The sequence below is a fragment of the Entelurus aequoreus genome, linkage group LG11 (assembly GCF_033978785.1).
Source record: "Entelurus aequoreus isolate RoL-2023_Sb linkage group LG11, RoL_Eaeq_v1.1, whole genome shotgun sequence".
Lineage (NCBI taxonomy): Eukaryota > Metazoa > Chordata > Actinopteri > Syngnathiformes > Syngnathidae > Entelurus > Entelurus aequoreus.
Window position 1 is genome coordinate 52604978 of NC_084741.1, and position 20865 is coordinate 52625842.

General features: G+C 37.8%; 1 long non-coding RNA gene and 1 pseudogene across 1 annotated transcript in view; one reads left to right on the forward strand and one right to left on the reverse strand.

Annotated features, from left to right (window-relative positions):
* The window catches only part of LOC133660224 (trafficking kinesin-binding protein 1-like), a 75328-nt pseudogene that overhangs the window by 7119 nt on the left and 47344 nt on the right, over positions 1-20865 (forward strand).
* The window catches only part of LOC133660227 (uncharacterized), a 41385-nt gene continuing 36873 nt past the window's right edge, over positions 16354-20865 (reverse strand). The window contains exon 4 of the long non-coding RNA XR_009827788.1: positions 16354-17587. This is a non-coding gene — a long non-coding RNA (uncharacterized LOC133660227). The remainder of the gene's footprint in view (positions 17588-20865) is intronic.

The window sequence follows — 20865 nt, forward strand, 5'->3', positions numbered from 1 at the left end:
AAATATTGAAAAATGCCTCTGTTATCTAAAAGAAAATATAGTCCCACTGGTTTGGTAAGTATCCAAGAGCTGTTGCTCTTTGTGTAAGAAAATAGCAGCAGATAGTAGCAAAAAATGCAAGCAGAAGCGAGAGCAAGCGAGAGCAAGCAGAAAAGCGTCCATCCAGCGCAGAGGACGGACTAAGAAGTCTGTGTTGTCCCAGTTCTCTACAGGCGTCTGTGTATCGAAGTCAAAAGTCCTCCTGGTTAGAGTCTCTGTTATCCGAGTTCTTCCATCTTGACTGCATCTTTCGGGAATGTAAACAAAGAAGCGCCGGCTGTGTACGTGTTGCTGCTGACTTCCCTCGCAAAATAGACGCTTCGCACCGACAACTTTCTTCTTTGCTTGCTCAGCTTCTTTCTCCATAATGCAATGAACATAATTGCAACAGATTCACCAACACAGATGTCCAGAATACACCCAGAATGAGATGAAAACAGCTATTTCATATTGGCTTCAATGTCACGCGCATACGTCATCCTCAGAGGCGTTTCGAACCGGAAGTTTAGCGGCAAATTTAAAATTGCACTTTATAAGTTAACCCGGCCGTATTGGCATGTGTTGCAATGTTAAGATTTCATCATTGATATATAAACTATCAGACTGCGTGGTCGGTAGTAGTGGGTTTCAGTAGGCCTTTAACATCCTTGGCTGGCATTATCGACTTATTCTATTTTAGTATGGTGCAGATTAGCAGTGATACGCTTAAACTACTTATGTTTTTAATATTTTCTTTTTTTCAATGAATATCATCCACTTCTTCTTAGCACTGTCCTTCACACTCATTTATTTGCTTCCCATGGTTGGCAAAACAAAGTTATGTCCATCTTTAGTTATAAGGTAATACTAGTGTGTAAGACCGGACATTTTGGGCAAATATTACAGGGTTTGCTACGCCAACTAATGGTGGGGATGCTTGTAACTAAAATGTTTGCTTACAACTTAAAGCATAGAAAAATACACTTTTTATTGTCATTTATTTATTATCTTTATTGTCATTGTACAAGTGCAACAAAATTACATTTTCAGAACTCGTATGGCAAGCATAATAATTAGTCGAGAGACCGCTCTTATCTCAAAACACTCTTAAGTAGAGGCACTCTTAAAGGTGAACTGTACTTTTTCTGGAATTTTGCCTATCGTTCACAATCATTACGAGAGACATAAAGACAAAAGTTTTTGTTTTTTTTACGCTTTCTAACATGTAAAAATTGTCTCGTTCCTAGTGGCGAGCTATGCACATAATGGGAGCAATCAATTCTCCCTTTAAATCACTTTAAAAATGCATTCAAAAACTGTCAAAAACATTTCATTTACATTACGTAACCTGTGTAATAACCAAGTTATAGCGACATTGTTATTGTAAGAGAGAACTCTTTTTCTAGCGTAGTAACACCTCGGCATGCTTCGGTATTAGCCGTAAAAGCTAGCTACGGAAAGAGATAAGCTAGCAAAAGTGTTTGAGTTTGTAATTCACAACACAATGCGATAAGACACCAATCTGTACTAATTGAAAAACATTAACAATCATATTACAGTATCTGTAAAGTATTAGCCTACATTTCATGCACTCTAGTTGTACGGTGATGTGCTGCATGTATCATGAATAATATTAAAGCGTGACTCACTCGATGGACAGTTGTGTGTTTGGGTCCAGCTGGCCGGGGACGTTTTTTCCAGTTTATTTGGGTAAGCACTCCATTTATGTTGAAAAAGCATGGCTTCAATTTCGCTTTCTCGGCTTTTATCTGCTCCAACATCTCACTCTTCCTTTGTGCTGGCTTCTGTAACCAGTAGTTTATCCTGTTCAGCTTCAAAAAGATAAGGTAATGAATCCTCATTTGTCCAAAAATAGTCGTCTTCGTTGTCAGTTACCAGGTCTGCCATGATTACAGCACAAACACGCCTTTGTATCCGGAAAGAGGAACACACATTTGTTGCCAGAAGTCGGAAGTGCTCTGCTATTGAAACGTAAATCAATGCGCTAAAGAAATCAAACCGGCAATGATTAAAATGATCAAATATTGAACATATTACACATTGCTATGAATGTGTCTGTTACTATATTATATATTAACTTGAAGTGTGTATACAAAACATTGATGGAGGGTTGTGAAGTTGTTTTAGAGGGCTTTAAAGGCTCCAACAGTGACTCCCATGAGCCACATCTTCCAAGCGGTTTTTTTTATCATCTTTAAAATCCTAAAAAAACAAGACATGTATTCTTGTCTCTCATAATAATTGTCAATGATAGGCAAAATTCCCCAAAAAGTGCAGTTCTCCTTTTAGTTGAGGTACCACTGTTCAATAACTTTGTGTTCAGCCTTTAAAGTTTTTGAAATGTAATGTAGCTGCAGCAGACTGTTATAGTTACAATTAACCAACACCGAAGTCTGTACAACTCCGCTTTACTATAAAACAGGGGAGAGTGTGTCTTAACTGTCCAAAGGCCAAATCAGCTCTAAAGTGGTTGTCAATGTCACATGATTTGTTGTTGCGTGCTAGTATACTATCATCAATATAATTACCAGCAAAAATGAATTCATCAAAGCTGAACAAGTGATACCAATGTTTATGGCTATGCCCCAAATTATATTCACACACTATTTTTTGAGTGTTATAAAGAACCATTTCAAATGTTTTTACTGACAATGATCATGGAGAAGGAATTTCGTGGATTAGTTGCTTATTGTGTGACAACATGAACTGATTTAACTGGATCATACGAAGAATATCTACAGTCATAGCTCTTAAAGGCCTACTGAAATGAAATGTTTTTATTTAAACGGGGATAGCAGATCCATTCTATGTGTCATACTTGATCATTTCGCGATATTGCCATATTTTTGCTGAAAGGATTTAGTAGAGAACATCGACGATAAAGTTCGCAACTTTTGGTCGCTGATAAAAAAAAGCCTTGCCTGTACCGGAAGTAGCGTGACGTGGCAGGTTGAAAGGCTCCTCACATTTCCCCATTGTTTTCAATGCAGCGAGAGCGATTCAGACCGAGAAAGCGACGATTACCCCATTAATTTGAGCGAGGATGAAAGATTCGTGGATGAGGAACGTTAGAGTGAAGGACTAGAGTGCAGTGCAGGGCGTATCTTTTTTCGCTCTGACCGTAACTTAGGTACAAGCTGGCTCATTGGATTCCACACTCTCTCCTTTTTCTATTGTGGATCACGGATTTGTATTTTAAACCACCTCGGATACTATATCCTCTTGAAAATGAGAGTCGAGAACGCGAAATGGACATTCACAGTGACTTTTATCTCCACGACAATACATCGGCGAAACACTTTAGCTACGGAGCTAATGTGATAGCATCGGGCTTAACTGCATATAGAAACAAAAGAAATAAGCCCCTGACTGGAAGGATAGACAGAAAATCAACAATACTATTAAACCATGGACCTGTAAATACACGGTTAATGCTTTCCAGCCTGGCGAAGGTTAACAATGCTGTTGCTAACGACGCCATTGAAGCTAACTTAGCAACGGGACCTCAAAGAGCTATGCTAAAAACATTAGCTATCCACCTACGCCAGCCAGCCCTCATCTGCTCATCAACATCCGTGCTCACCTGCGTTCCAGCGATCGACGGAAGGATGAAGGACTTCACCCGATCATCCGTGCGGTCGGCGGCTAGCGGCGGCTAGCACGTCTGCTATCAAGTCAAAGTCCTCCTGGTTGTGTTGCTACAGCCAGCCGCTAATACACCGATCCCACCTACAACTTTCTTCTTTGCAGTCTTCATTGTTCATTAAACAAATTGCAAAAGATTCACCAACACAGATGTCCAGAATACTGTGGAATTTTGAGATGAAAACAGAGCTTTTTTGTATTGGATTCAATGTGTCCGCATACTTCCGTTTCAATGATTGACGTCACGCGCATACGCCATTATACATATACGTTTTCAACTGGAAGTTTAGCGGGAAATTTAAAATTGCACTTTATAAGTTAACCCGGCCGTATTGGCATGTGTTGCAATGTTAAGATTTCATCATTGATGTATAAACTATCAGACTGCGTGGTCGGTAGTAGTGGGTTTCAGTAGGCCTTTAACTAAGTAACCTAAACATTGTGCTTCTATAACTAAACTATTAAACTACTCTGGGAGTTATTAAAAGACTGAATTTAAGTCAGTTCTAAAACTTTTGGTCACAACTTTGTACTGAGCATGCATTGGTGTCATGACATAGTTTGGTACATTGTTGAAAATCGGTGGCTGATTTTGCAACTACAACAGTATGTTGCAATTTTGGCTGCAAACAATAGTTGTCCACACTGGGGAATAGCTACTTGTATTTTGTTAAGTCTGCTGGGCTGGATCTTATATTATTTTATGAGCTTACAATATGGAAGATTCAACCATAGTGCTGCAATTGCATGAAGGGATTTTTAAGCTGTTGGAAACTTCCTCCTCTGACTAGTCGTTATGAATATCTGCTACAGTATGTGTCATCTTCCTCAACTTCTCTGCTCATTCTTCACTTCCTGTGGCGACATTTTAGACTGTCGCTCTGAGTAATGCTCTCCTTTGTTCAACAACAAAGCAACAGGATCCCAAATGCCAAGAAAGAACATGTTTAATTTGGTGTGATAAAACTTGTTAATGTTTTAACATTTAAATGGACCATTTCTCAGTTTAATGCAAATGACTATTGTAGCGATACACAGTGTTGATGCGTTGTCCTGACGTTGGCCTGAAGTTAGGTAAGCATTTTAGTTTAGTTTTGTAAAGTGAAAGCCAATTTGGTTCGAGGCAAGGCAGGTTTTTTATGGAGCACAATTCCTAGGCAAGCTAACTCAAAGTGTTTTATAGATGCTTACAATTGAAACAAAGCAAATTAAATCAGTTTTTAAGTTGTCATGTGCACAGCTAAAGATAGGTGTATTTTTTAGCCTGGATATGAACTTTGAGGCCCGGATTCCCGTAGAGGGGTTAAGCCCTAGTTCTAGACTAAATCAAATTTTAAACTAGGATTTACTGAAATGGCTTTCTCAGACAGACATGGACTAAAATAGTTTTAGATTTGTCCGAGTCTTTTGTTGAATAATCCCATTTCTTAAAGAGAGACTACAGCCAATTCAGGTCTAAATCAAGACTTGGATTAAACCTGTCCAGATGCAGATTTAATTTAAAAGTAAGAGTAAAGGCCGTATGCATTACAGTACTGTATGCATTACAACTGAAAGTGTTTTATCAGCACTCTTTGCATGTCATTCAATTACGATATTTTTTATGATGATTTTTTTTTCATTCATTATTTTATATGCCATAGTTTTGTGCATCTGTAAAACACTTTAAATTGCCTTGTGCAATTGTGCTCTATAAAAAAACATACCTTGCCTAGGAGATGCATTACTTTGATGACCAAAATGATGCTGAAAGACCACAAATAATAGAGAGAAGCTTGTTTTGAGACAGAAGTAACCTTATAATAATAATAATAATAATACCTGGTATTTATATAGCGCTTTTCTAAGTACCCAAAGTCGCTTTACATGTTTACAGTATCATGTTATATCATGATACTGAGTTTTGTGGTTGTTTTGGTACATAATAATAATAATAATAATAATGGATTAGATTTTATATCGCGCTTTTCTACTATTAGATACTCAAAGCGCTCACAGAGAAGTGGGAACCCGTCATTCAATCACACCTGGTGGTGGTAAGCTACATTTGTAGCCACAGCTGCCCTGGGGTAGACTGACGGAAGCGAGGCTGCCAGTTTGCGCCTACGGCCCCTCCGACCACCACCTATCATTCATTCATCATTCATTCACCAGTGTGAGCGGCACCGGGGGCAAGGGTGAAGTGTCCTGCCCAAGGACACTACGGCAGCGATTTGGATGTCAAGAGGCGGGGAGCGAACTTGCAACCCTCAGGTTTCTGGCACGGCCGCTCTACCCACTACGCCATGTTTGGGTACATCTAAAGACAATGCAGCTGAAATTATTTGTTTACTGCAAACAAAGCTTTCATGCAACTCAGTAGGGCTGGGCGATATGGCCTTTTATTAATATCTCTATATTTTTAAGCCATGTCAAGATACATGATATATATCTCGATATTTTGCTTAGCCTTGAATTAACACTTGATGCATATAATCACAGCAGTATGATGATTCTATGTGTCTACATTAAAACATTACTGTTCGTACTGCATTAATATATGCTAATTTTAAACTTTCTTGCAGAGAGGGAAACCACAACTAAGTCAATTTACCAAAACTGTATTTATTAAACAGTTATTAAGCAGTGGCACAAACATTCATGTAATTTCAAAACAGAAAGTGCAAGATTGTCAGAGACATTTTAAAACAAGCTATTAGTGCACTTTTGTGCATGATGTCACTAAGATGAGATATCAAAACAACAGTAAATTAAAGTGCACTTTTTGTACAGAACGCAACTATAAGAGTTTAACGCAAATAAAGTGCACTTTTGTGCATGATGTCACACAAGAGATTTCAATAACTGTCAAATAAAAATTAGCTGCATAGTAGGAAATCAAATAGTGTATGTCCTTCGTTATGTGGTAGGTTACTGCAGACGTTATCTCCTTCTGTTGTTGACTAATTCTTTCATATGGTGTTGATCTGGAAATGGATGCTTCGGCATTTTGTGGGTGTGGCACCGAACGGAGATGTTGATATGCGGAATTTCAAGCACTTTTCATTCTCTAGCGGGTGACTTTTCAAATGATAGGTGCTACTTTTTGTAACAACGCTTTTGCCGCATACTTGTTCCCGCTTGAAGCCAAACCACCGCCAGACGATAGACCCTGTGCTGTTTTTCTTGGGAATTAATTATTCTTTCATTTGTTACTAGATTCGCATCTTCTTTCTCTCGTATTACCACTCGCACCACTCCGCTAGCATCACAGCTAATGTTACCCATTCCGCGACCGCTCTGCTCCGTGAGGGCGTATGACGTTGCATGCACGACAGTATGTGACGTTTGTAAGAAGGTGCGCTTGTTTTATGTCTCTGTAAGAAAGAGAGACAAGAAAGAGTGAAAAGAGCCTGTAGTGTAATGCCCGCAGCTAAAAGCAACTGCGTGAGAACGTATACTCGAATATCATGATATAGTCATTTTCTATATCGCACAGAGACAAACCCGCGATATATCGAGTATATTCGATATATCGCCTAGCCCTACAACTCAGTGAGGTGAACCCCATACTTCTCTTTCCTTACAAGGACTTATCACTGTCAGCTTTTTGGCAAGTGGAACCTTTCATGGTGAAATAATGGATTTATGTTGTGTGAGTTAATCATCCATCCAACCATCCATCCATTTTTTACCGCTTGTCCCGTTGGGGGTCACGGGGGTGCTGGAGCCTATCTCAGCTGCATTCGGGCGGAAGGCGATGTACACCCCGGACAAGTTGCCACCTCATCGCAGGGCCAACACAGATAGACAGGCAACTTCACACTCACATTCACACACTAGGGTCAATTTAGTGTTGCCAATCAACCTATCCTAAGGTGCATGTCTTTGGAGGTGGGAGGAAGCCGGAGTACCCGGATAGAACCCACGCAGTCATGGGGAGAACATGCAAACTCCACACAGAAAGATCCAGAGCCCGGGATTGAACTCAGGACCTTCGTATTGTGAGGCACATGCACTAACCTCTGTTCCACCGTGCTGCCTGTAAGTTAATCAACATTCTGTAAAATAATATACAAAGTCATATGAACTGTGAAAGATTACATCAATGTTACTAATGTTGCCAATCAGAATATGATAACTTCCTGTAGTAATTGACTGGCTTGATCGAAGCAGAGATTTGAACCCTCCATCTCCTGACTGTGCAGCCAACATGTTAACCACTTAGCCATTTGAGTTATACTGATTCAAAATTGCAGTACTACATTTCCTATTTTGGTTTCTGTAGTGAAATCATGATGTTTTTCTTCATTATAGGATACTTAGAAATCTTTTAATGTTTTTTTCTTCCTTTCACTGAAGTTTTTCAACGAATTTATATTTTATTTCTTCATTCTCAAAGTCAAGCTCCAGTTCTACACACACAAACACTGCTAAAGTGTGTATTAAATAGTCTATCCAAGGGTTTAAGTCCACTCTTACCTTTGCACCATCTGCTCATCCTTGATCTAATTTGGCTTCCAAAACATTATTTTAGTTGATTGCCTTAGTCTGAGACTCTGTAGTCTGGAACTAATTCATCTGATGTTAAGTGACATATCAGAAAGCAATTGGATTAGTGTGGATTAATTCAAACCAGATTATTTTAGTTCTGGTTTTATTCATGCCTTGAACATGAAACTGGGCCTGAAAGTTGAATAGAACTGTTTCTGCTTGTTTCGCCATTGCTTTGTGGGGAGATAAACAAGTACTGTGTGTGGTCTTACATAAAATGTTTTCTTTACTTGAATAGTACACACGTTAATAGCTATAAGTAGCTCTTCATGACTGGCCGGGGGTTGTCAAAATTTGTCAGGAAGGTCGGGAATCAATAAAACACTTTAGCTGTCAAAGCTCAAGTCTAACATGTACTTGATATCGTTTATCTAGTTCTTTTTTATAGTTTTGTTAGAGTAAAAAAAAATACAGCCCTAAAAATATATTCTTTTTTTTTGCATTATGTTTAATGAATATATGCACAATTCAATCTTTACTACTCAGTAACACATCCCATTTTCTCTGGCCAACAGTTGTTAATGATTGAACTCCACTCAGACAGAGCACATTGGGTTCATTCATTGATCATTAAGTGGCTGTAGAAAGAGCTGCAGCTTGAGTAGATCTGCACTTACAACTTTGTAAAGAACTGTAAGAATAGAGCCCTTTTAGGTACTCTGCGTTGTCTTGTACAGGGTTCAAAGAAGTTTGACGCATTCGGTGTTGTTAACATTGCATCTTGAATAAAAGGTGTCACCTTTCATTTTGGGCACATTATCCCCCAAACTGCTATCCTGTTTGTGAAGAGTACTCTTTTGGGGGGTTGGTTTACTCACAAGTAAACTGAGTGATTAGGGAACCTGATACAATTTTGGGAAAAGATAATACGTGAATTCTAACACAATCAAGCCAAAAATATTAAAAAGTAAATATGAACCTAGCTTGCATCAATGGGATATGATTTGAGACGTTTGAAAGGTATGCTCCTTATCCTTTGTTCTGTTTACATTCCAGTTTTGAATAGCAACCAATGTCAGTAAGAGTGTACCTGTTATAGTGGCTCTATCCTGGATACATTGCAGATATTTTTACGTGTTGGTCTGGTAACCATGGTGATCTTATTTACAGCTAGGCAATCTAAGTTTCATTATAAAAGCAAGCCTTTGGAGCACTATCCATGTGGCACAGAAGCTTTGACCTGTGTTTGAGGATAAACAGAAATGTCTCCGGCATGTCTTGGAGCTAATTTATGCTTTTTGTCCTGGGGAAAGAATCAGCCCCTTGAAGGTTTGGAAACTGTTTATGGTGTACCCAACATTTCCTGTGCTTGAGTCAGTCAGCCATGTCACACTGTTGTTCAGAAACAGCTGTCCACTGGAAATGATGATATTATATATTCCATTAGTCAAGATGAATATATATAGCCATACAGATTATAGGCAATGGAGATACATGCTCCTACTATTCAAAGTCACCACATCAGCTCTACAGGAAGTATGGGATCCCCCCGAGCAATGCCGAGCCCCGCTAAAAAGCTCCACCGTGATGTGTGAATTGATGTATTGACAGTCACAGTACAGAACAGATGGCTAATGTATTTCTGCTATGGGCACTGGCTTGTCAATAAGCTGCTGCGTTTGCTGTTTTTATTGCGCCCAAGGAGACCATATGGCAGTCACAGTTTTATTTACCGTTCCTGTACTTTGCAATGGTGTTAAATTACACTTTATGACAATAAGTAATTTTAGCCACTACATATGTTATGTACTGTAATAAAAAAAGCTGAATACAGTGATCCCTTGATTACGTTAGATTGCAGACACCCCACCTGTGGTAGATTAATTCAAGTTAGTGATCCTCCACACAGCTTTCACACACTTATAAAGACTTCCTATGCTCTTAAAATGCTTCTTACGCTGTAAAAACTGTCATTTTAACATGAAAACTTAAATGAGTACTCAAATCTCAATGGTACTTTAAAATCTGTGATGCACTGAAACCGTAGTTATTGAACTGCAAAGTTACCAGGGAACACTTTATTAGAAACCTGTATTAATTCACCAACTTACTTGCGCCATCTTGATTTCCTTGACGGGAATGACACCACACAGTTCCAAACACGGGAGAGACTTTAAAATGTTTGCAACAAATGAAATGTAATACAAAGACTACAACGCTCCTGTTGTTTAGACAAGGGCAGATCTAGGCAAATTACAGCCCGTTAAGATTTTCAATGCGGCCCACCGGACGTTTACAAATAATTATTTTATACCTTTAACATTGAAACTGTAGCCACCATTGTAATGTGCAGTGCTGTTTTCAAATTACCGTAAGTCATGAACTATAGAAAGTATTTCAATGGATGGAATCTGCGCTTTTGAGGGATATACAAATTATTACGGTAATCTACGTCACAGCAGCTCAGACAAGGCACCAAGCAGCGGGGGCGAGGTTTGTTTCCAGAACAGCCAGCTTGAAACGCAGGTGTCAGGGACAGACGTGGGAGCAGATTTTTACATCAAAGTTCTGCAGAAAAGTGATATTATATCAGATTGTAGGTGTTTTTTACCCTTTGCGCTCATATTTCGCCATGTTTTCTTGCATTTTTGTCGTTTTGCTCAGTTGTCAATCAATCAATCAATCAATGTTTATTTATATAGCCCTAAATCACAAGTAAAATATGTCAATCGAGGAGGTGGTCTGAGAAGGAAAACAGGAGCGACGTTAATATGTTGTTGATGTTCAGTGTTTTATCGTTCATAGTTAATATTGTAAATCCAACATTCTTTATTTTCATGTACATTCTGGGTGTCCCATTCAGTAAAAAAAATATAAAATTCCATTAGGTTTTTTTGAGGTTGTCTGTCATAACGTTTTTAGCATTCAATCAGACATTATTGTGAGTTTTTGCATTAGTATTCCTAAAAAAAAGGACCCATATATATATATATATATATATTATACATATATATATATATATATATATATATATATATATATATATATATATATATATATATATATATATATATATATATATATATATATATATATATATATATGTATATATATATATGTATATATATATATATATATATATATATGTATATATATATATATACATATATATATATATATATATATATATATATATATATATATATATATATATATATATATATATATATATATATATATATATATATATATATATATATATACATTCTCCATAGTGGAAAATGTTTATATATATATATATATATATATATATATATATATATATATATATATATATATATATATATATATATATATATATATATATATGTATATATATATATATATATATATATATATATATATATATATATATATATATATATATATATATATATATATATATATATATATATATAAACATTGTCCACTATGGAGAATGCTGATTCTGAAAATAGAAGTACGGCCTTTATGTCCAGTTTTCTGGAAATGTGACCCCGAGTACAAACAGGGGCTGCATGGCTCAGATGGTAGAGCAGCCAACCAGACGCTTAAGGGTTCCTCGAATCCAGCTTCTGCCATCCTAGTCACTGCCGTTGTCTTTTGGCAAGACATTTCACCCACCTTGCTCCCAGTGCCACCCACACTGGTGTAAATGTAGCGTAAATGTAGATAATGGGTTTCTCAACATGAAGCACTTTGAGTCACTACAGAAAAAGAGCTATAAGGCTTTAAAGTGTGACGTGGAAACACAATGCATTGTGGTTCTTGCTGGTCTCTGAATAGCTTATTTACTTGGCTGAATGCAAGCCTCTGTCCTAAAGTTTTTATTTTTATTTCTTTAACAAGTTCAAAATGTGGCGCGAACGTGAAGCATCAATAATGGTTATCATGATAGTTTGGGAAGAAAAAACTATTTGGTAAGAGTTGTCATTTCCAGCGTAGAAGCAAAGCCAAGGAATTTGGGTTAGAGAGCTAATAAAGAGATGATGAATAGCCTGAATTGCAGCCGTGATACTATCAAACATCACTTTTCACACTGGTAATTTTGGGTTATTATTCTATTTCACACATTAGAACCTTTATTTAACCCCATTAGGGCTGCAACTAACGATTAATTTGATAATCGATTAATCTGTCGATTATTACTTTGATTCATCGATTAATAATCACATAAAAGAGACAAACTACATTTCTACATTTTGTCATAAAAAAATACAATCATGTGTGCTTACGGACTGTATCCCTGCAGACTGTATTGATCTGTATTGATATATAATGTAGGAGCACTAATTGTAAGTGTGTCTTGTGTTTTTTATGTTGATTTAATTAAAAAAAAAAAAAACTTTTTTTTTTTTCTTGTGCGGCCCGGTACCAATCAATTCACGGACCGGTACCGGGCCGCGGCCCGGTGGTTGGGGACCACTGCTCTATAGGGTTTCCATTTGATGTTACAATATTTTGAATATTTTCCAGTAGCACCCTTGGATGAGAGAAAACCATTACCTTGCTTTTATCTGTATTTAAAACCAATTTAAGATCAAATAAGCGTTTAGTAGGCTGTTAGCGCTAGCTGCGGGCTATAAACAAGGTACAGTATAGATCAATAACTGAGAAGACCTAAAATATTTCCCACATTTTTGCACAGTGTATTTCAGACTTGAAACATATTTAGTTTAAAACAAATTACTCCAAGAAACACCACACAGTGACAAGTCCTGTTAACTTACCCCTGAAAGAATGACCGTCTTCACTTTTTGATGTAAAATTTCAAGGTCTTGCACACACCCAAAGTTGGTTTGTCCGTGAGCCTTTACAGACTTTGCCTTCCAAAATGTTCAAACTCTTTTGACGATCGAGATACAGGATACAGGACACGTTCGGCAGCTTTCTCAAATCATATTAATCAATTCCACCAATTTTACTTATTTTTCAAGGTGGCGAGTTTTTGGAACAGTGTCCAGTTTGTTTTGGTACGGTCCCTTGATTTTTTTATTTTGTATGATCCATTTGAATCCGAATTGTTGCTCTTTGTCACAATACCACAAGTACAGTACAGCCATGTAAACAAAATCTACATGCCACTAAACGATTGGTTCAGGAAGACATGATCGGTCCACACATGCGCGAAGACAACGTCACTTCCTGTCTACTTGGTTGACGGCAGTTATGTTCGTGCATAACCTGTCATCAGGTTTTTTTGTAATCTTTATTTGAATAACAATGTCATATAAAAGATTACATACAAAACAAACGTTACTTAAGAATACAGTATTTATTTTGAAGCGGTACAGATTCGTACAGTAATCTGAACAATGTGCTCAGCAGCCTAAAATGGCAAATAAATCAACCTTTTTCTTTTACTCCTTTTTTTACATTAAGTATATCAATTTACAATACTGATCATCTAAAAGTGTAATTTTTGTCAGGCCGCAGATAGAGATTTAAGTTACAGTAAGTGCCTTGTTTTAAAAAGAATTTAACATGTAAAATGTTTTATTACGCAATAGGACACAGTAGCGCCCCCTTGCGTCATTCATTGCAATGACAGAAGAGTGAAAGTGGTTGAAATTGAGGCGATAATACTCCCTGATTTTTTTAAATTCTTATATTTATTTTTTTTCAAATCTACCCCTTCTTCATGTGTATATTCTTCTTCCCTTTTACTCCGAGGTAAGCTATTTTATATACAAAACATTAATAAACACATTTAAATATCAGAACCAATGTGATGTTGCAGAAGTTCCATCGTGAAAAAAAATTCAAGTCCAGTAAGTGACGTAGTCTTTGCGCATGCGTGGACCGATGGTGTCTTCCAGTACTGATCTTGTCGTGACACTACGTCCAACAAAAATGACTACCTGACACCCACAATGTATTGCAAAATCACGTGCCCTGTCGAGCACTATATAAATATAATTCACTTCACTTCACAATCTGGTTGAATAGCCCTGGTCTATAGGGTTGCAATTGAATAAGGGGAAGAATCGTTTATTTCCATCCCAGTGTTGTATTGAGCAGACCAATGGTGCTTGTATCATGTCATTTTACCATAAATGTTATCAGATTGTCCTTTTTTAAAACAGCTCCACCGATGCTCATCGAAGGCTGCTCCATTTTGCTTTGAGATTTGAATATTCTTCAATTCATTTAACATGAATTATTATTGAAAACGACAATTGAACCCCACATTTACAGTTGTCGGCATCGTAGTATGTACTGTTAAGAAGGAATCTATTATGTTTTGGTGTCGAATGACAGCAGAACCACCAGGTCAGTATGACACTCTCTCCAGTAGACCTTTGCTGTAGAAAGTTGTGACAATGTTCATAATGTTGAAATAGGGGCAATAGTAAATGATTAAGCCAGCGATACAGTATTTCGAAATTTAGAGTGAACAGTTTTCTCCTTCAAAACAAAAGCTTTATATCCATTGAAGTGTTGGGTTGTACATGAATAGTTAATCAACACTTAAATTAATGTAATAAGTTTTGATTGTACCATTACTATAAATCGGTTCAGTCACTGTTTTTGATACAGTTTGTCATCACTAGCAACGATGTTTATTCGGCTGAATGTGCTGGGATATATAGTATGGACACGTTCTGATCTAAAATGCATTAAAGTTAACTGTCTCATTTGTCCTTTCTCTTTCAGGTATAAGGAAGGTGCCCTGTGGACTTTCAATTGTGTCGTCATGGTCGCCTGCTCCAATCTAATGTCAAGCAAATCTAGGTCATCATAACTTCTTCAGGTTTGTGCATGGCTTGTCCTGCCTTAGCTTGGTAGCCACTCAGTGCCAAGCTGGAGCGGAAGACTCCGCCTACGCACACCTGTTCCTGCACCTATACTCCTCCCCCAGAACAACTGTCTGACCACACAGCCCACCTTCTAAGCCCAGGAACCCAACTAACCAACAAGGAGGAGGAGGAGGAGGAGGAGAAGGAGCAAACGGAGGAATATGTCAGTGAGGCAGAGCTGCAGGCTTCTCTAGATGGGTTCATGGTCAGCTTCAGAGATGCAGAGACCATTACTGGTAACTGCATGTTTATTTTTTTACACTCACTGGACCAAACATACTGCAGTCCATTTGGCATCACTAAATCAGCAATTGATGAATGAATATGTATTATAAAAATTATAAATGTTTCCATTTGGATGCATTAATGTATTACTGCAGTTAAATATTTAGGAGCTATAAAGACTTTACTCACTCACAGGCTGAGAGGCATGTCCTGTGAGAAAATGTTCCTCAATGTGACCCTTTCACATCCTGTCACTAAAGATACACCAGGGGACTTCAGCCAGCAATGTCACTCAGCTTCCATTCTCTAATTTTCCTAGTACCTCATCATTCCATGCCCTCAAGCAAAATAATTGCACCGTTTTTTGCACCAAATGCTTTAGAGAATGCAGGGCTCTTAGTCATTCTTAACTCTTGCAGAATATTTCAAATAAATAGCTGTGGACCAGGAATCTGATCATTGTAGTTTAGTGGACCACATTGTCCTGACCAAGCTGCACCTCAGCAAGTTTTATTTGTTATTATAGACCACAAAGGTTTGCTTATACACACAAACAACAGGAAAAGACCCTCCCAGGTGTGCAAAAGATTACCATGAGCTCAGTTCCTCTCATTATTAGAAACAACATGGTCCCTTATGAAAGCACATTGTTTTAGCTTATTGTTTACCACATCATATTCATATTACATTTAGGGCCTGCAAATGCATATTTCAAGGAAAAAAACAAAACATAATTTTTTACTTTCCACAGCTTTGCGCTACAATTTGAAGCCTGTCGCTTTCCCACATTTTTCTTGAAGATAAATAGTGGAGTGATTGTTTTAGGTTCTAACATCATATACAACATTAATTTTAGGTTAATTAAAGACTACATAAAATGGTTGTCTATCAGGCTGTGACCAGAGTGGATGCCACCACTCACCAAAAGTCAGTTGGGATAGGCTCCAGCTCACACATGACTCTGAAGAGGAAAATTAATAGTGGTAGAAAATGTATGAATTATTACAAACACAATAGTACCTCAACTTACAAGCTTAATTAGTTCTGTGATGGAGCTATTTACTCAAAACACAAGCATTTTAAATTGATGTCTCCCTAAAAAATGTATTGAAATCAATTGCTCCGCTCCCCAAAAAAACAGCACAATTTTATCATGTAAAATGACTTTTAAAAATAAAAACACATTTTTAGATAATAAATATTGTGTAAAAACAATACAAGAGAATATAGTACTAATTACAGTAGATATATCAAATAAAATAATAACAATGTACAGCATTTGTGGGCTGTGGACTTCTACAGTATCTAATCCTAGCAGCTTCTCCGGCCAACACACCATCAGCAGCTTTTCTATATTTTCATGGATAAATGTTTAATACATTATTGTAACACCCTTGGCTGGAGTTGGCAACACGCTTGGTCATATTTTTGATTATTTATTTCTTTAATTCAATTAATATCATTCATTTCCTATCAGCACTATCCTTCACACTCACGTTCTCCCTTACCATGGTTGGAAAAACAAAGTTATGTTGGAAAAGCAAAGTTATGTCTCTAGCTATAAGCTAATGCTAGCGAGTAAGACTAGATGTTTTGGGTGGATCCTATGGAGTTCATTGTGACATTTGTTATACCAACTACTTGGCCTGGGCGATATATCGATTTTATCGATATATTCAAGTTTTTTGTTGCAGAAGGTTTTGAAATTTAAAAATAGATTTTTTTCTCCTCTTGCTCCGGCATACTTTTTGCCCTTCAGGAGCTTCCGTAGCTTGCGCCGTCCCCTTACTTCCTTAGCCGCACACAAAGAAAAAAACATGGATAATGCTAACGAGAGCGAGACGTTTGTTCCAAAGAAAAGAAAAGTGTACTTTAGTTTTGCGGCAACAGGCGTAGAGCAAGTGACTGCACGTTGCAAAGTTTGTTTCAAAAAGGCAGCACCACAACAAACTTATTCCAGCATCTAAACTGAAGCTTCCAGCCGAGTGTGTGAAATAAAAGTCTTTACCAGGCGAACAAGACGCAACAACAAGCAAACTACGGGCTAAAACTCACCATACTATGGTGGAATAATTTACACAAGGTATGTATGATGGGGAGCACGGTTGCACAGGGGTTAGTGTGTGCCTCACAATACGAAGGTCCTGGGTTCAATCTTTCTGTGTGGAGTTCCCTCCGGGTACTCTGGCTTCCATCACCTCCAAAGACATGCACCTGGGGATAGGTTAATAGGCAACATGTGAATGTGAGTGTGAATGTTGTCTGTCTATCTGTGTTGGCCCTGCGATGAGGTGGCGCCTTGTCCAGGGTGTACCCCGCCTTCCGCCCGGGTGAAGCTGGGATAGGCTCCAGCACCCCCTGCGACCCTGAGAGGGACAAGCGGTAGAAAAAATTGGATGGATGGATAATGATGCCATGTATGATGAGAAAGAAGCACAATGAGAAGAGCGATCACTAATGCAGTTACTCTGCACGGTACCAAGATGTGTGAATGAAAAAGGCTATGTTTAGTTAAAGATTAAAGTACCAATGATTGTCACACACACACTAGATGTGGTGAAATTTGTCCTCTGCATTTGACCCATCCCCTTGGGGAGCAGTGGGCAGCAGCGGCGCCGCGCCCGGGAATCATTTTGGTGATTTAACCCCCAACTCCAACCCTTGATGCTGTTTATCCACTTACTGAAACAAACTATAGTGTTCTTAATGTTTTATTTAATTATTTATTTGGATACAATATATAATACTACTTTTTTTTTTAACATAAGTATTTTATTCAAGACAGAAGTTTCAAGTTGGCAGTTTATTGATCTCAATGTTGGGGATTGTTTATTTGCATGCAATGTGCAATGCTACATGTTTGTTCACAAAAGTAGTCCATTCAAGTAGAAGTATTGCCTCCCAAGGGAAGCTCTTAATTTAATATTTTGAGAATGATTTCATAAAAAGTACAATTTATATCTTTTCAAACAAGAACAACATTATACAAATTATAATTTTGCCAAGAGTAAGATACAGCGTATGCAGTATAATTTCAAACTACTAGTTTTTGATTAACTAAAAGAAAAATATATTTTGAATAATCTCTGTCATTTGTATTCAATGGTTTCGCTAAAAAGTAGAGGGAAAAAAATCGTAAATCACATTTTTTGAGAAAAAATCGGGGATTTAATTTTTAGGCCATATCGCCTAGGCCGACCAACTACAAGCAAGTAAAATGTCAGCGAAAACGTGGAAATTTTAAACGATTTTAAACATTTATTTTTGCATCATAATTTCACTTACGCATATTTTAATACAATATTGTATTGTGTAAGGACATGAATCGAAAGAGGAGCGTCAAAAGATGGAGCTAATTGTTTTAATGACATTCAGATTTTGATTTCTTATCGGCAATCAAGCAGTATTTCATCTGTGGCTTCTCAGCACATCAACAACACCGGAAATGTGTCCCGGGAAAACCCGTCCGACCAGAACTCTTAACAATAACAAAGGTTCTATGGGTGAATTATGTAAACCCACTACTATATCAAAACATAGGATTGAAACAACATTTGTTGAATGGTCGCCTCAGACGCAGGTACTCACTGTTCCTCTTGCCTAAACGCCGCTCTGAATTGCAGGACAGGGAGACGACAGGGACGCCAAAACAAGCTCGCTAAACATCATTTCGTTAGCATCACATAGCTAGTTTACTTGTTGTCGCCTGCGTTCGCTCTCCAAGCCACAATGTTGACAGCTTTCTACTTTGCTTTTAATCATATTTGCATGATTACAATCCGAACACTGTTAGTTCCCATCCAGTTGTAGTTCTAGAGCATTTATTAGTAGCCAGCGAAAAGGTATATTTTTGATGTGACGAATGTAAACAGGTCACAACACTGGAAGTATATTACCTGAGGGGGCGTAGCTACAGGATAGGGTTGCTAAATGTGAATTGTTTTCTGAGTTATTTGTATGCATGTTATAGAATTTTACATTACATTTTAAATTCTAATAATTTTTGTAAATTTTCACTTAAAAACACACAAAATGAGTGGTACATTACATGAGACATGTAAGTGTCAAAAAGACCGCCAAAAGTGGTTGAAAGATGAGAATACATCTAAAGGTAAAATATTGTAGAAATGCACACAATTGCAGGAAATGTAGTCTTGATTTCCAAAGTTTATTTCGGGCTTGCGTGTTAGCACTTCGTGCCAATAGAAATATTCCTGGTTTTTTTCATTAGTTTTCCTCTTTTTTTTTTAAAGGGCGCTCACATGCCTGCAACTAATCGCGGGAATGCTGACTCAAAGTTTTGCTTGAAACCTATAGCACAGACCTGGGCATTGTGCGGCCCGCGGGCCGCATCCGGCCCTTTGTACGTCCCTGTCCGGCCCGCGTGAGGCCAATTATAAATTACAAAATAAATTTTAAAAAGCATCTATTTCGAGTGTGCAATACAACGGTGCTGCTTTTGTTTTGAAAAGCGTTATTTGTATTACTTCCGTGTGGACGTATGCTCGTGCGCGCAGCGGCAATCTCAAATTACAAAATAAATTTAAAAAAACATCTTTGTCGTGCGTGCAATACAACTGTGCTGCTTTTATTTTGAAAAGTGTTATATGTGCGTATGTCCTGTGAGGGAAGGCGCACAAGAGAAAAGTTGATGACGAATGGCATATGGCGTGTTTTCAACAAGACAAGTAAAGGTAAAGCTGTGTGCTTATTTGTGGTACACACGTTGCTGTGTTTAAAGAATATAGTGTAACGACCTGCTGAAGTAGATGTTGTCTTCTTGAGTTGCGTAAATGAGGAGTTAGGAGACGTGCGTGTGGAAGGAACGAGATATGTTGAGCTGTGTTAGTATAGCATGCTCAATAAAAGTTTAAAAAGAGCGTCAGACTTGATGTGCACTTCTTCTGGACTCTACAATTGGTGGCAGAAGTAAAACTTTGCGCATACTGCACTGTTTGTGTGCTACGTCATCGGGAGGTACGTGCCACGTGAGGAGCTCGCCGCAAAGAGAGAGAGAGAGAGAGAGAGAGAGAGAGAGAGCGTTTACAGGTGCAGCCACGCTGCTTGCCACGGGGGGAATTCCGCCCTCAATGAAGACTCCCAGGTTTGATGGCAAGGCGAACTGGGAGGCATTTCATCCCACTTCTGACATCAATTGTAGCGTCCAGAAGAAGTGCACACCAAGTCTGATGCACTTTTTAAACTTTTATTGAGCATGCTATACTAACACAGCTCAACTTATCTCGTTCTTTCCAAAAGGAAAACCAATCCTCACTCCTCATTTCCGCAACAGCAACGCTTCCTCCTTCTTCACCAATCACCTTACAGGCGTACGTGCTACGTTCACAACGTTTTCTTATCTGGTTAAATAAAGGTTTTACAACAAAGAGGATGCAGGATAAAGTGACAGAAATTGAAATTTTTGTATTGTAATATACATCAGGAAGTGTTGTGTAAGAAAGTGTTAAAAATAAAACCATCAAAAGCCATCTGCTTTTGTATAAAGATAAGTTAGGTTAAATTAAAATATTATTATTATTATTATCTATCTTACGGTATATCAAAAATAATTTGAGCAAAATTTAATTGAAATATTGTCAGTGTGGCCCTCCAGCAGTGCTCGGGTTGCTCATGCGGCCCCCGG